Source organism: Ochotona curzoniae, unplaced genomic scaffold (genome assembly GCF_017591425.1).
Source record: "Ochotona curzoniae isolate NIBS_2020 unplaced genomic scaffold, NIBS_Ocur_1.0 patch47, whole genome shotgun sequence".
Classification (NCBI taxonomy): Eukaryota; Metazoa; Chordata; class Mammalia; order Lagomorpha; family Ochotonidae; genus Ochotona; species Ochotona curzoniae.
The window spans coordinates 444,271-459,571 of record NW_024467025.1 but is presented as its reverse complement, the minus strand read 5'-3'; the positions used below and the strand labels follow the sequence as shown (position 1 = coordinate 459,571).

Below are 15,301 nucleotides of genomic sequence, written 5' to 3'. Positions count from 1 at the left end.
ACTAACCAACAGTGACAAATCTACTCACTGGAAGAGGCATGGCTTGCAAGACCAGTGTGTCTCATGGATAGTCCCTTCTCAGGAAAATACCCACTTTTCCAAGGTGTGGAGAAAACACCCTGTGTTCTAAGGAGACTCCCAAGAGTAAAGTTCAAAAATCTCAACTGCTTTTCCTTCTCTGGTGGTATTGTTTCTGTCAGTGTCAGCAGACATGTCTGTGGATGTGCTAATTCTATTAGGAACTCACCATTCAGTGAAGTTTTCAACATAAGTCACTGGCTCCAATTTCTCCAGAGAAGGGCTAAGTAAAAAAAAAAAATACATAGTTAGAAAGGATGCACAATTCTCTATACTAAGAGTGACAAATGTACTGACTAGAAGAGGCATGCCTCAGAGGACCAATGTGTCTCATGGGTAGTTGTATCTCCGAAAATGCAAGTTTTCCAAAGTGTAGGGAAAACATCCTGTGTTCTAAGCATACTCCCAAGAGTTAAGTCTAAATATCCCAACTGCTTCTGTTTCCCTCATGGCATTACATTTCTTTCAGTGTCTGCAGACATGTCTATGTATGTGTTAATTACATTTTATAGGCTTATATATGTTATTTATATGTATCAATACACACATATATGTTCTATTGTATATTCATATCTTTTAAATTCTGAACTCACCGTACATTGGCATTTTTCACGTTGGCCTTTGGCTCCAATTTGCCCAGAGAAGGGCTAAGTATAATAAAAACACACAGTTAGAAAGAATGCACAATTCTCAGTAGATTTTCTTGGATAAAATACAGTTACTCTAGCTACAAATTTATCTTGACTCATACGTCTGAGGCGCCTTTCCAAGATTTGTGCAAATGTAATGATAAGGTGAGTTAATTGAGTGTAATATTTTTTGAAATGCACACATTGTTTCAAATTGAATATTATATACTAACTTTATAAACTACTCTATGCCTGGATTTCTTTAAATATCACTTTCCACAAATCTCTGGAAGTTCTTGCCAGATCACTATTTTAAAGTGTTGTTTTACTCTCTACCAGAAAGGAGACCACCCCTGTTTTTTTTTTCTTTTTGCCAATAATGAATGTCTTAGTTCAAAAAAACCTGCTTTGATATTTACATAAAATTCTTTATCATTATCTTAGTGTCTTTACAATTTGTTTGAACTCAAATTCAGTGCACAAGTACACATCACTCTCACACCACCAAAACTCCAGTTCCAATTCTGCCTTCCTTCTTGCTGCTTCTACCCTTCATTGGTTTTTCCCACCTATGGGGCAAAATGTCATAGCTACAGGCCTGAGAGGGTCTTCCTGTGTCCACTAATGGGTCCATGGCCTACTGCCTACCCAGGAACATTATCAAGAAGCTGTATTGAAAGCAGATCAAATGGGATTGGAACTGGCAGGCCAAACTTGTGACAGGCCGGTGTCACAAGATACACTTTAACCTGCTATGCCACATTGTTGATTCCCAGTATCATTTCATCTGTTTTTAGCTCTCATTTCATTGTTTTGTACAGATAAGTTAAATGATGAGGATTAATTCATGTGTGACCTAGTAGATTATAAACTTACCATTTTTGTGTCAGAAAGCCATAGGTACTTATAAACTAGGTGTCTTTGGTCACTGCTTAAACCTAGTGTTACTTTTTAGTAGCTAGACTTTGTTTGTTATAAAACTCCCAGTTATGTGAATATAATAATGCTCTTGATTTAAGTAATCCTATCATTAACTGAGTCCCAACAAGTGATAGCCTTTTCTGCTGGCATTTACACACCACTCCCACCCCACCTAATTCCTTGATCTTGAATTCTTCTTTTGCTTCTTTTCTTTCACCCTTCTTTGTCTTTCCTGTCCTTGAGATGTGGTGAGAAAAGTGTTGGCCGAAGTCAGGGGTTTAATCAATCCAATAGCAAGTTTGGCATTGATCATGGGTCTCTTGAGGATATGAGGACACATCTAGGGTCTATTAGTTTCATTTTTTTCTAGGGCTCATCTGTTTCATGTTCAAGTTTCACTTTGTTTTTTTTACAGAGTGAATATCATCTCCTCCCTGCCCATTTGAATGTTTATATCCTAATCCCTGTAACTCAGAATTAGACCTCATTTGGAAATAGTTATAGCAAGTGTAAGTAGTTAAGATATGGTCCTACTGGAGGACAGTGAGCTCCTAATCCAGTATGACTGATGTCCTCATAAAAAGAAAAAAAGTGTGGACACAGTCACACACAGAAAGTGTGCCTTGTGCAGATGAAGGCAGAGACCTGTGTGGTGAGTCTAATGAAGGAATGCTATGGATTGCAGCAACTGATCAAAGCTAGGAGAGAGGTATAGAACAGATTCATTGTTACAGATCTGGAAAGCAACCAACCTGCATAAGAACCTACACAATTCCATTTACAACTCTAACTTCAGGACTGTTACATAATACATATAAGACACTCAGTTTGTCAAATTTTGTTACAGTAGCTTTAGCAAATGAGTACTGCTCAACCTGCTAGAGTTGCATACATAAGTGATCTGATAGTTTTCCAAGAGTCTTGGCTACCAGTCACCAAGAGGAAGCCTGACTCTTCTGACTGTTCCTCTTTTATTCAATTAGGTGAAAAAAAAAACACATACAAAAGTGGTATTGCCAACATTTTAGAGACAGTTCCCAATACGTATTCATTTGCATATGTTTATATAAGGATATATCTGACCTTTTACTGCTGACTCTGCTGTACTGTGGTAGCTCTTCAATTGGAGCTGGGCTAATGATTAAATTCTATATAACCAAAAACCATGGGAACTCATAGACTTAATTATTTATTTAAAATTATTTATAATTGACCTACAATTTGAAAACTCTAAAAAAATTTGTAAATTCTAAAAAAATTTCACAATTATTTATATATTTGCAAACAAATGTTTCCCCTTTTTGCCCTAAGAAAATAAATTTAATACAGTGGAAATTAAATTCTTAGACCTATAAAATAAACCTTATTACAACAATATATTTTTAATTAACCGTAATAAAATTTTAGTTTCTAAAGTTTACACTCTATGAGCATTTTTTTCTCTACGTGGTTCACTTTTTACATCTAGATCCACAACACAAAAGATTAAATACAGACTCAAGTTATAAATTAACTGTGCGTTGTCATAACCATTTGAAAATGCTCTCCTTCTCAGATGGCAGAAAATAAACTCACCTATTGACATTCTGGCCAGGAATCACCAAAACGTCTGTTAAAGGATTATCATCCCTGCAAAGAAGAAACACACACACAAAGAATAAAATCACATAATTTGGAAAAAAAAAACCAAGTCATCCATAAGAAAGCCTGAATGCGCATGAAGGGAATTAAAGCGACAGATTACAGCCGGGAACTTGCAAGTGTGCTTTCCAGAGTCAGCCTGTGTGTGTGTGTGTGTGTGTGTGTGTGTGTGTGTGTGTGTGTGTGTGTGCTTGCATATGTGTGCGTCCATGTGCATACAAGTAGTTACCAGAAGTAGAGAGGCACAAGAGGATGCAGCAAAATTATGACTATGCACCTTTCCTTTTCTCTCCAGTCTATCATTTTGGTCAATGTTAGATACGTTTGGTAACTAAGAGGGACATGAGTGTGTAGGAATGGGGAGGTCCAGTTGCATAAAAGTTGATAGAAGGTTACAAAGAAAGGAGTGGGTGAAATGCTGGAACAATTACGGTTTAAATGGCAAACATTGATCCCTGGTGGCTATTTAGTTATAGTTAGAAACCAGGAAGTAGATCAGAACCTGCCTAAACTATCTGCATAAGATTTTTTTTATTTCATGATTTTGTAACTTTTTAAATTATTATTAATTACATTGCATTATGTGACACAGTTTCATAGGCTCTGGGATTCTCCCAACCCTTCCCCAAGCCCTCCTCCCATGGTGGATTCCTCCACCTTGTTGCAGTATTATAGTTCAAATTCAGTTGAGATTCTTTCATTGCAAGCATATACCAAGCAAAGAGTCCAGCATCTTATTGTCCAGATACATTCAACAGTTTCTTGGGGAGACCATCTCTGGTCTGAAGGCAGAGCTGGCAGAATATCATCCCGATCAATTTAAAGCCACAACATAACATCAACAACAATTTACAACATTATGGAATTAATTGTCATGGTATTGAGTAACCAATATGTTAAAAAATGCAAGTTCTTAACCACATCCTGTGACTACTTCATTGACATTTCGATTTTAGTTTATATACAACCAGCTTCTATACACCTTAAAATGGCTATAGGGTACTATTCAGCTGTCTCGTGTCTATCCTCATTTTAGTATTTAGCAGTCTATAGTGTTGAAGCATAATTCTACTGAACTTGGCAGATTTTAGGATAGTCTAAACTGGCTTATAACTCTAGCAAGGCATATGTCAACAGTTGAGGTGTAGAACTGTTTTAGGAGGGGTGTGCAGAGAAATCTTCCATTCCCCAGTGAGGAGTATCTAATCTCTGTGTCCTACCTAGTAAGGTATATGTGAATCCACGCTGACCGTTTCCTGTCTGGTTCTAAGCTTTCCTTGTTGTTCTCTGTCTGTCTATTCTAATTTTGTTTGTTTGTTTGTTTGTTTGTTTGTTTTGGGGGGGAGGCTCCAGAGCGACCCTGATGGTCATTGCAAGAGAGGATGGGGATCCAAAGTTGGAACTAAGTAAGGACCAGAGAAAGTGCATAAGATTTTATAAATCAAAAACACATTAAGATCAGAATGATTTTCCCTTACTTTTTTCCTAGCATACGTGATTTTTTTTTGAGAGTGCTCGCAGCATATTTACTAAAATTAGAACGATACAGAGATCAGCATGGCCCCTGTGCAAAGATGACACAAATTTGCAGGAAAATTAAATAGTAAATACTTAAAGGTCCAATATAGTCTTTATATTCTTTCTGTATCAGTTGATTCTATAACCAACACCTTGTATTCTTGTGGTACACTTGCTACAACTAATATTGACATATTATCTAAAACCCATATTTGGGGTTCACTCTGTGTTGCATAGTCCTATGGATTTTTCCAGATGCATCATATCAATGTTCTTCATTACAGTATCATACAGAATAATTTCCCTGCCCTTGAAATCCTCCGTCTTCTACCTATTCATCCCTCTACTTGGTCACAAATACCTGGTAATTGCTGATCATTTTTCCTTTTTCTGTACTTCAGCTTTTCCAGAATGTCATATAGTTAGAGTCATATAGTAAGTTAACTTTTTCAGGTTGCCTTCTTTAACTCAGCCATTCGAAGTTTCTCCATATCTTTTCTTGGCTAGATAGCTCATTTATTTTAGTACTGGATAATATTCCCTTGTATGTGCATACCAGTTTTTACATTATTGGAGGATGTGCTGGTTGTTTCCAATTCTTAGCAATTGTGAATAAAGTCACTAGGAATACTTGCGTGTAGGCTTTCATGCAGACACAACTTTTCAACCCAACTGGGTAAATACTTGCGAGTGCAATTGCTGGGTTTTATGGAAAGACTATGGCTTTATAAGAAACAGTAAAAACTGTTTCACAAAGTGCTTGTACTAATTTGCCTTCCAATCTGCAATGAATGAGAATTTCCACTCCTCCACATCTTTGACAACTTGATATTGTCCATGTTTTAGATTTTAGCCATACTAATAGGCAAGGATTAGTATTTGATTGTTGTGTTAATTTGTAATTCTCTATCAATATATGATGTTGTACATCTTTTGATATGCTTACTGGCTATCTGTATGTCTTTTGGGTGAGGTGTCCAAACTGTCTTGGAAAGATGATTCCTTTATCATTACTTAGTGGCCCTGTTATAATTGACAATTTCCTTACTCTAAACTTTGTTTTCTGAAATTAATATAACCATTCTTGCTTTTTCAAAGTTAGTGTTAGCATAAAATACTCTTCTTCCACTCTTTTTTTATTCCATTTGTGTCTTTTACTGAAGCTAGGTTTCTTACAGACAATATATGGTAGGATATTGTTTTGTTATCAATTTTGTCTTACCTTGTACTTTACTTGCTATATTAGATCATACATATTAAAGTGACTATTAATACAGTTCTATTTATAGATCATTCTTCCCACTTCTACGAGGTCATACAAAGGCATTTTGGTATACTAATGAAAATCAAGCCTTCTCAGAAACCAAGTCAGGGTGATTTTCTCTCTTCACAATTTAATTTCCTCATCTTTAAACAAAGACACTTGCAAAATATACTTAGCACCTGCCAACTTCATAAAATCATGTCAAATACCATTTCCCACACAACCTGCCCTCTTCACCAAATGTCATATAATATAAATTAGTAAGTGACAATAGTATAAATGTATCAATACATATTTTCGGTTTTAAATACACAGAAATCCTCATCAAAGTAATATAATCCATTCCCATGATGTCCTGGGAAATCATAGATTCCAATCAACATGACCAATACACAGTGCACTTGTATCCTTCACTAAAAACCAGGAAGGCACTTGGCAATACTGCCTCCGAGGATGGACTTCACTCACAAGCTGCCCTGACTGCAACCAGGCTGACAGAGGTTTTCTGAACCACTTTGGGAAGGCAAGCCCAACTGAAAGAAGAGTCCTTGATAACTCAGTGGCCTTTGTTCTTGTGCACAGATCATGTACAGATCATGACTTATTTCCCAGGTAATATTCTAAATGCTTCACATATAATCATTCTTACAATAATCCTGTAGTCTATAGTATTATTATCCCCACTTGCCAGATGAAAGCCATCAGCCTCGTAGAAGGTGAACAACTTGCCCATTGTCACCAGGCTACAAGAAGTAGACATGAGATTGGAAAATTCTTTTCCATAATACTTTCCTGACTTCCAATGTTTATGTAAGTCTGGGAAATTGATTATACATCTGTTTTTTAAAGATGCTTATTTGTAAGGCAGAATATGTCTGTGAGAGAGAAACAAAGAGAGAGGTCTTAGATCTGCCCGTTTACTGCTCAAAAGTCCACAATAGCCAGGCGCTGTCCAGGCCAGAGCCAGGAGCTTCATCCGAATCTCTCATGGTGGATTCAAGGATCAAGTACTTGGGCTATCCTCTGCTGCTTTCTGTGCTTTAGCAGGAAGCCAGATCAGAAGTGGAGCAGCCAACTCTTGAACTCATATCCAAATGGGTTCATGAGCTGCAGGAGGTGAATTAGCCCACTACACCACAAAACCAGGACATATTTATTTTGTAAATACTATGAATTTCTAAGAGAAAACCAGAATATGCTGGGGCTTTTGACTTATTTGACCACAAACCTGTTTCTGACAAAAGTGCAAGAAACACATTTCAGAAACATCCTATTAAATTGTATTTATTTGTCCTTGGGCCCGGCGCAGTGGCCTAGTGGCTAAAGTCCTCGCCTTGAACATGCTGGGATCCCATATGGGTGCCGGTTCTAATCCTGGCAGCTCCACTTCCCATCCAGTTCCCTGCTTGTGTTCAGTTGAGGGTGGCCCAAAGCCTTGGGACCCTGCAACCATGTGGGAGACCTGGAAGAGGTTCCTGGTTCCCAGCTTCGGATAAACACAGAACTGGCCGCTGTGGTCGCTTGGGGAGTGAATCATCGGACGGAAGATCTTCCTCTTTGTCTCTCCTCCTCTCTGTATATCTGACTTTGTAATAAAATAAATAAATAAAACAAACCAAAAAATTGTATTTATTTGTCCTAACAAACCAGTTTTGAACTTCAAAATCAGGCTCCAAAGCCTGACAGATATGACTATTATATCATCCTTTCAGCCTGTTTGGAAAGCAAGACTGCAGTTTGGATTGCCAAATGCTTTTTGACTGGATTGAGAATCCATAAAATGAATCTTTCAAAGTTTCAAGTTGGTCTTCTGCTATCTTTGAGGCATGGCTTATAGGTCTTAGGAAAAAAATATGACCCTTTACAAAAAGAAAAGTAGCTATAAGATATCTTCTATTTCTCAATAGGAAGAACAACAGGATTGATTGTACATTGATAAATCACGTTAGAGGAAAATGCTCTGACAACCAAATAGATGAGAATATGACTGACTGACACATGCAGCCTCACTGAGTGATTACCAGATTTTCCTGATGTGTCAGGAAGAAGACTGGTCAATATTCACATGTCCCCTCAGATCCAGCTGACATGCCAGGATAGCTTGGGACACCAATCTGCATGGACATAAGACATCCACACACGTTACCTAACCTGCTTTCAGGCAGAACAATATATGAAGCCTCAAATACTAAAAAACGAGAAGCTGCATAGGAGCACAGATGCGACTGTCTCTCTCTCCTATGATACCTGAATAAGTAGGTAATCAGATGCTTTCAAAGGAAGGCTGAGTGTTGTTAACTGTCCCAGACTTACTTACCAGACCCAGTTCTTGAAAAATTTTTTTGGTAACTAGAGTGGCTATAATAGAAGTAGGTGAAGGTTAACTACACCTTTATAGTCATACTGGTAGTCATACTAACCAGATTATAAAGAAAGTAACTTCCAGACCAAATCTACCACACTTATTAGATGTACTACATTTAACAAAGCGTCCAGTAGCATGTAGCCACACACAGTTCATAAGCCCTGATAAACACTGAGTCAGCTTAGGTGTTCCAAGCATCACCTGCCATTCAAAGTTCATTTCCAACACATTTCCAGTATTCAAGAGGCAGACATTATCTTAGCCAGTGGCTCTCCAGCACACAAGGAGCACACAAGGGACAGTCTCTGCTGTCCCTAACGGCAACGCTGTCAGGCCTCAGGTTCATATCCTAGTTCTGCAAGGGTAGGCTGCCTATGTAATACATCCAATTCACAGATTTTGAATTTTTATCCAATTATAACATTTTCACACTAATTTGTAAGCCACTAGTCTCACTAATAAAAAACTATTTGTGACCTTCACTGTGGTCATTGACAACATTTCAGGTTTCAAGACGATTGAAACTCTTGTGGTGTCACCTCTGTGGAATGGCTTCTTGAGGTGAACACGAGCTGACATTCCTTCACGGAGTACCCACCAGTAGGACAGCCACACACCCCAAAGGAAAAGCACGAAGCTAACAGTACATCATATCACACATCTAAACTAATCTTTTTTTAAGGACATTCTAAGCGTAAACTAACAAAATCTTTATAAGGTGAGTTTGACAAATTTCATTTGTATGCAATTTACATTTAGTGAGAAAGAATGCATGTCTTCCATAACACATTAACTAAAGTCAGAAGTTATGTTTAAAATTCAGTACATGTGAATAGTGTTACTTACTTATCATCATTTTGTTGAGATAACCAGCGATACAAAATCTTATTTTTGAATTTCCTCATGATATCGCCATCCGGTTAAATCCAAACAATCCACGGTCTAACAAAAGAAAAAGCACTTGCTTATATCATACTCAACATGGTCTGACATCTGTCATATCTCTCAAATTATAAATTCCAACACAGAAAATATTAGGTATAGATCAGCATTTCTGAATCCATGATCATAGGAAATCTACACTACCGTGCAATTCCATCAATCCTGTAAAACATGTGTTTTGTATTTGCCCTTGGTGTTTCAGTTCAAAAAGTAGAAGAAAACATTTTTTTGAGTACAGATATTTTATTATTTTTAAAAAGATTTATTTTTTTATTTCAAAGTCAGATATACAGAGAACAGAGAGAGTAAGATCTTCCGTCCTATGATTGACTCCCCAAGTGACTACAACAGCCAGCGCTGCACCGATCTGAAGCCAGAAGCCAGGAACTTCCTCCATGTCTCCCATGCAGGTGCAGGGTCCCAAGGCTTTGGGTCATCCTTGACTGCTTTCCCAGCCCACAAGTTGGAAGCTAGATGGGAAGTCGAGCTGCTGGGATTAGAACCGGCGCCCATATAGGATCCTGGAGCATTCAAGGCGAGGACTTTAGCTACTAGGCCACTGCGCCGGACCCGACTACAGATATTTTAAAGATTATCCCCTTACTATACAGATTCCAGAAAGTGAAACAAAACCTGTTTTAATTCAGCATTGGTATCATCATAGTGACCTATGATATCTCTGTCCTGAAATAGACCGTAGAATAAATCAAAGAAGTGGGAGAAAAAGAGATTGACAATTCTTGGAGAGAATTTATTGCATGCAAAAAAATTGGAAGTCACTGGAAAACATGACATTGCCAATCGTGGTGCCAGGTAAAAACAGCACAACATCTACACTGAGGTATCCAAGATGTCCCATAAGCCCATGAACTCTTAGCAAGAAAAGAAAAAAATAATTAGAAGAAATTATTCTATTTTTTAAAGATTTATTTATTTTTATTGCAAAGTCAGAGATATACAGAGAGGAGGAGACAGAGAGGAAGATCTTCTATCAGATGATTCACTCCCCAAGTGAGCACAACAGCCTGAGCTGAGCCAATCCAAAGACAGGAGCCAGGAGCTTCTTCTGGGTCTCCCATGTGGGTGCAGGGTCCCAAGTCTTTGGGCTGTCCTCAACTGCTTTCCCAGGTCACAAGTAGGGAGCTGGATGGGAAGCAGGGCTGTTGGGATTAGAACCGGCGCCCATATGGGATCCTGATACATGCAAGACTAGGACTTCAGCTACTGGGCCACCATGCCGGGCCCAGGAACAAGTCTTGAAAGGGAAAGTCCAATTTGAGCATAAATGTTGGCTTTGAGTTTTGACCCATGCTACAGCAACTGTAAATTTCATATCACTGAGGGGTGCGAGTACTAGGCAGTCGGAGTGGAGATCCCAAAGCTGTCAGTGTGCTGCCTGGTACTCCAGAGCTCGGAATCGTGGTGAGCCAGGGCGGAGCAGGATTTCCAGACCACCCCCTCCCACCCCTCTGCCAGGGCTCCAAAGAGGCTGGAGACAACAGAACGCTGTACCTCTGTCCTACGTACCCCTACAGGCTTTTCTAAAATAAGTTAAATTTAAGATTTTGATAGAAGTTTTCTGTTCTACTACCTTTCAGAACAATGGCTTCTTTGTATATGTGTGTTTATGTCAGAATTTTCCTTTTCTTATTTTAATACTCTAAAACCCAAGCTTGTTAAGCCAAATCTTTATTCAACTCTTTGAAAGTAAAAATGGTCACTGCTACCTAACCCATATCCATTTAGTTGTTCAGTGGTCCCAAAGGGAAATATTAAGGAGTTTCCCCAGATGATAGAGGAATAAAAAAGTAATGTTCTTCCCACCACTGGCAGAAGGGTCACAAGGCTATCTTACCATCTATGAGCCCAAGTCTCCCAACCAGCCCCTCCTCTCTCCCACCCTTCCTCCCAATCATCACTATAAAGCCTTCATTCCTTTCATTCTTTTGGTAAAGATGAGAGGGTAATATTATCCAATGAAGAAGTAAGGGGTAGAAAGGGGGGGCCCTTACTCAGAGACCCTTACCGCCAAGTCCTTTGCTTGTTGCTGTGAACAGGCAAATGTGGGACTAAGAATTCCGTGGCCATAGCAACACCAAACATTCTTGAGATCATTATGAGGGAGAGACACAATGAGCCTGGTCCCTGCAGAGCTACTCTTACAGATACAGTGGGGGACTATGCCAACACCGAGGACTCCCGAATGATCATCTCAAAGCAGAGACTTGTCTTCTCTGTTCTTCTATGCGTTTCATAAAGAGGATTCCTAAATACATAGGCACTTTTAAAATTAGCTTTATCTGCTTTATGAGTTGGAAAACTCAATTTTGACTATTTTCCCACAAAATGGTCTATAGACTTAATGAAATTTCAATAAAAAATTAAAGTAGGCTTTAAAAATTTGTTTGATACAAATTGACAAATTGTTTCTAAAATTCATGTGGAAATACAAAGGAATTAGAATAAACCAAACAACTTTAAATAAAAACACAACGAACAAAGTTGGAATGGCAAACGTGAATTGATCTGAACACTTTTTACCAAAACAATATAGGACAGACATAAGTAAAAACAAATCAATAAAACATGGGCCTGGGGAAATGACTCAATTGGCTAATCCTTCCTTTAATCTTTCCCTTCCACTAGGATTTTTTTTTTATGGAAGTCAGTCCCTGCTGCTCCACTTCCCATTCAGCTCATGGCATGGGAAAAGCAGCAGAGGCTGCTCCAAAGCCTTGGAACCCTACACCCTCATGGGAGAACCAGAAGCAGCTCTTGGCTCCTGGCTTCAGATCAACTCAGATATGACCATTGCGGCCATTTGGAGAGTGAACCAGAGGATCACAGATCTTTTTGTCTCTCCTCTCTCTGTAAATCTGCCTCTCCATTAAAAATAAACAAATAAATAAATAATAAAACAATCAGAAGGATAACATAGAAAGGTCCAGTGCTATGACAAAGCGGGTGGAGCCACCATTTGTGATGCCAGCATCTCATTGAACAACCAACTCATGCTCTGGCTGTCCCACTTGTGACCTAGCTCCCTGCTGATGACCTGCAAAGGCAGCAAAGGGTGGCTTGCTACCTATGTTGAGGGTCGAGGAGGTTCCCTGGGTCCTGGATCTTGGCTCTTGGCTCCTCGATATGGCCAGGATCAGCACTGACTGTGCAACTATCTAGGGAGCAAATCAGTGGATGAAAAATCTCTCTCTCTAACTCTGATTTTAAAGTAAGTGGATAACATCTTTAAAAAAAAAAAAAAAGAATAACATAAAATATCAAGGAATATACCCACACCAGCAGACAACAAAGATGGAAAGAGAATTAAGCCACACAGGATAGTCTATTCAACAAATGGTGCTTGATTGATTTGAAAATTAACTTTAATACATAATTCTCACCAAACCAAAAACTAACTGATAGTGAACATATAAATAAATATAAGACTTAAAACCAACAAAATGGGGCCTAGCATGATAGTCTAGTGGCTATATACTTATTTTGCATATGCCAGGATCCCATATGGGCATTTGTGTCTTGGCTGCTCCACCTCACTTTCAGCTCCTGCTTGTCACCTGGGCAAGCAGCAGAGGACGGCCCAAAGGCTTGGGACCCTGCACCCACGTGGGAGAGCTGGAAGAGGCTCCTGGCTCCTGGCTTCAGATCAGCTCAGCTCTGACCATTGTAGCCACTTGGGAGTGAATCAATGCATGGAAGCTCTTTCTCTCTTTCTGTAAATTTGATTTTCCAATAAAAATAATTTTTTAATAAATAATAAAATGTCAAAAGAAAAGTGTGGCTTGTCTTAAGCAAAGTTCATCTAGACACAATCCCAAAAACACAATCTATAAAAGAAAATAAATGGGTCAATTGGGTTTCATAAGAATATAAAGCATATATATATATATATATATATATATACACACACACACATATATATATACACATATATGTTTTTAAATTTTTTTTTCTTTCTAAGCAGTTCTAATTTATTGGGGAAATTCAATTTCTTATATAGGGTAAGGGATAGCCTCAGGCCAGGAATTTCAGGAATTCCAGGAGGGGAGAAACTAGGAGCCAATTACTAGGAGCATGACTGCAGAAGCCACCTCCCATAGGCCAGGGGTAGGTGAGTGAAATGGCCCTGGCCAATCAGTCTTTCTTTGAAACAATGTGACCCCTGCCCTGGTTCACGCCCAGGGCTCTGTCCTTGGCCGCCATCTTGCTCGCCACATGTAACCCAGTGACCTTGACTGTTAGTCGCCATCTTATTGACTTAGTGACCTCTTTGCCTCTGAGCCCTTCAAGAAACTTCACCTGGGGTGACCTCGACTTGACTCATGCATGTCAGCCAGTGCTGAGTCGAGTTTGATCTGTGACCTGCACCAGCCAATGTACGTAAAGGTGGATGCAGCTTGGTCAGTTCTACCACAGCCACATATCTCACACGAATTGATGGTTGCTGTGGCTCAGCTCAGCCAGACCACCTGGTCCTCATGCATATCAGTGGGTGATCTAGTGCAGACTACCCCCAGTAATCCCCACCAGGCCCACCCCCAGCCCTGATTTTTGTGTGTGCTGGCCTCTGCTGTCTCTCAGCTGTCTCTTATAGGCACCAGAGGGTGCTGGAGTCCAGCCCAGTTTGGCCCACTCACAGACCCAACCTACATGAATGTCAATGAGTGCTGGAGCCTTGTCTAGCCTGGTCTGCCCACAACCTGGGTTCTTATACTCACCAGTGGGAGTTGCAATCCATCAGGGAAGTCTCCATAGCTCTCCCACTGGACCCGGTCCCAGCCCTGGGTCTTGCACTTGCTAGCAGATGCTTCAATGCAGTCTGGCATGGTTTACCAGCTGTCTCAGCTCTTGCAACCCAACCCAGCCAGGCGTGGCTCTTACCCTGTCGTAGCTCTTGTGCATGCCAGTGAGTGCTAAGGCTTGCCCTAGCCCAGCCTGTCCCTATATCCAGCCCTCAGAAATGCTGATGAGTGCTGCAGACTTGCCTGGCCTGGCTCGCCCTCAGCCCTAGCTCCCAGATCCCCAAAGAGAGCTGTAGACTAGTAGGGGAGTTCCCCAAGTTCCCTTACCAGGCCTGCTCCCAGCCCTAGATCCCACACATGCTAATTAGGGCAGTAGACCTGCTTGGCACTGTCTGCCTTCAGTCCTGGCCCTTGCAAGCACTGGTGGGTGCTGCAGCCTGGCCCAGCCGGACCACCTCCCAGCCCCAGCCCCTGCGAGTGTGAGATGGGTTTCTGTCAGGTGAATTTTGTGATCTGACATAGCAGGGCCTGTCAACCCCCCCACCCCAGGCTCTCCTTATAAACCTTCAGGTGCTACAGTCCCACAGAGGTGAGTCCACAAGTCCCCTACAGAATCTGCCCCACCCCCAGGTCCAGCCTGACATGGCTAACCCCTGCCCTGATAGTACCTGCACTCTCAGGCAGGTACTGTGGCCTAGACCAGCCAGGTACACCCCCATCCCCAGATTTTGCAATCACCAGCAGGTGGCAGGTAAGATGTTATTTAGCCTAGCCCAGGTCTCCTACATTGGCAGGGTGCCTTAGCCTGATCCAGACACACACTCCAGTTCCCCCAGCATCACCCCACCAAACCACTTTATCTTAGCTCCCTTGCCTACCTGTGAGTGCAGTAGCTCAAGCCAAACATTCCCTGTCAAACATGCCCTCAGCTGCTCCCACTCCAATACATCCCCGGACCCTTTCCCTACAATCTGTAGCACTCCTACAATCTGAGGGCCAGGGTGGCCTGACCTGGCCTGGAGTCTGTTACTCCCCCACTTATTAAAAGAGAAACAGAAACTGAGAGAGAAAGAGAGAGAGAAGCAACTTTGCTAGCACACCAGAACAGTTAACACAAATTTGTTTTTTTTTTAAGATTTATTTTTATTATTTTTTTATTGGGAAGGTGGATGTACAGAGAGGA

General features: G+C 40.4%; 1 pseudogene; it reads left to right on the top strand.

Annotated features, from left to right (window-relative positions):
- Positions 1–4,780: 4,780 nt before the first annotated feature.
- Positions 4,781–4,878, top strand: LOC121168053 (annotated as a pseudogene).
- Positions 4,879–15,301: the final 10,423 nt, after the last annotated feature.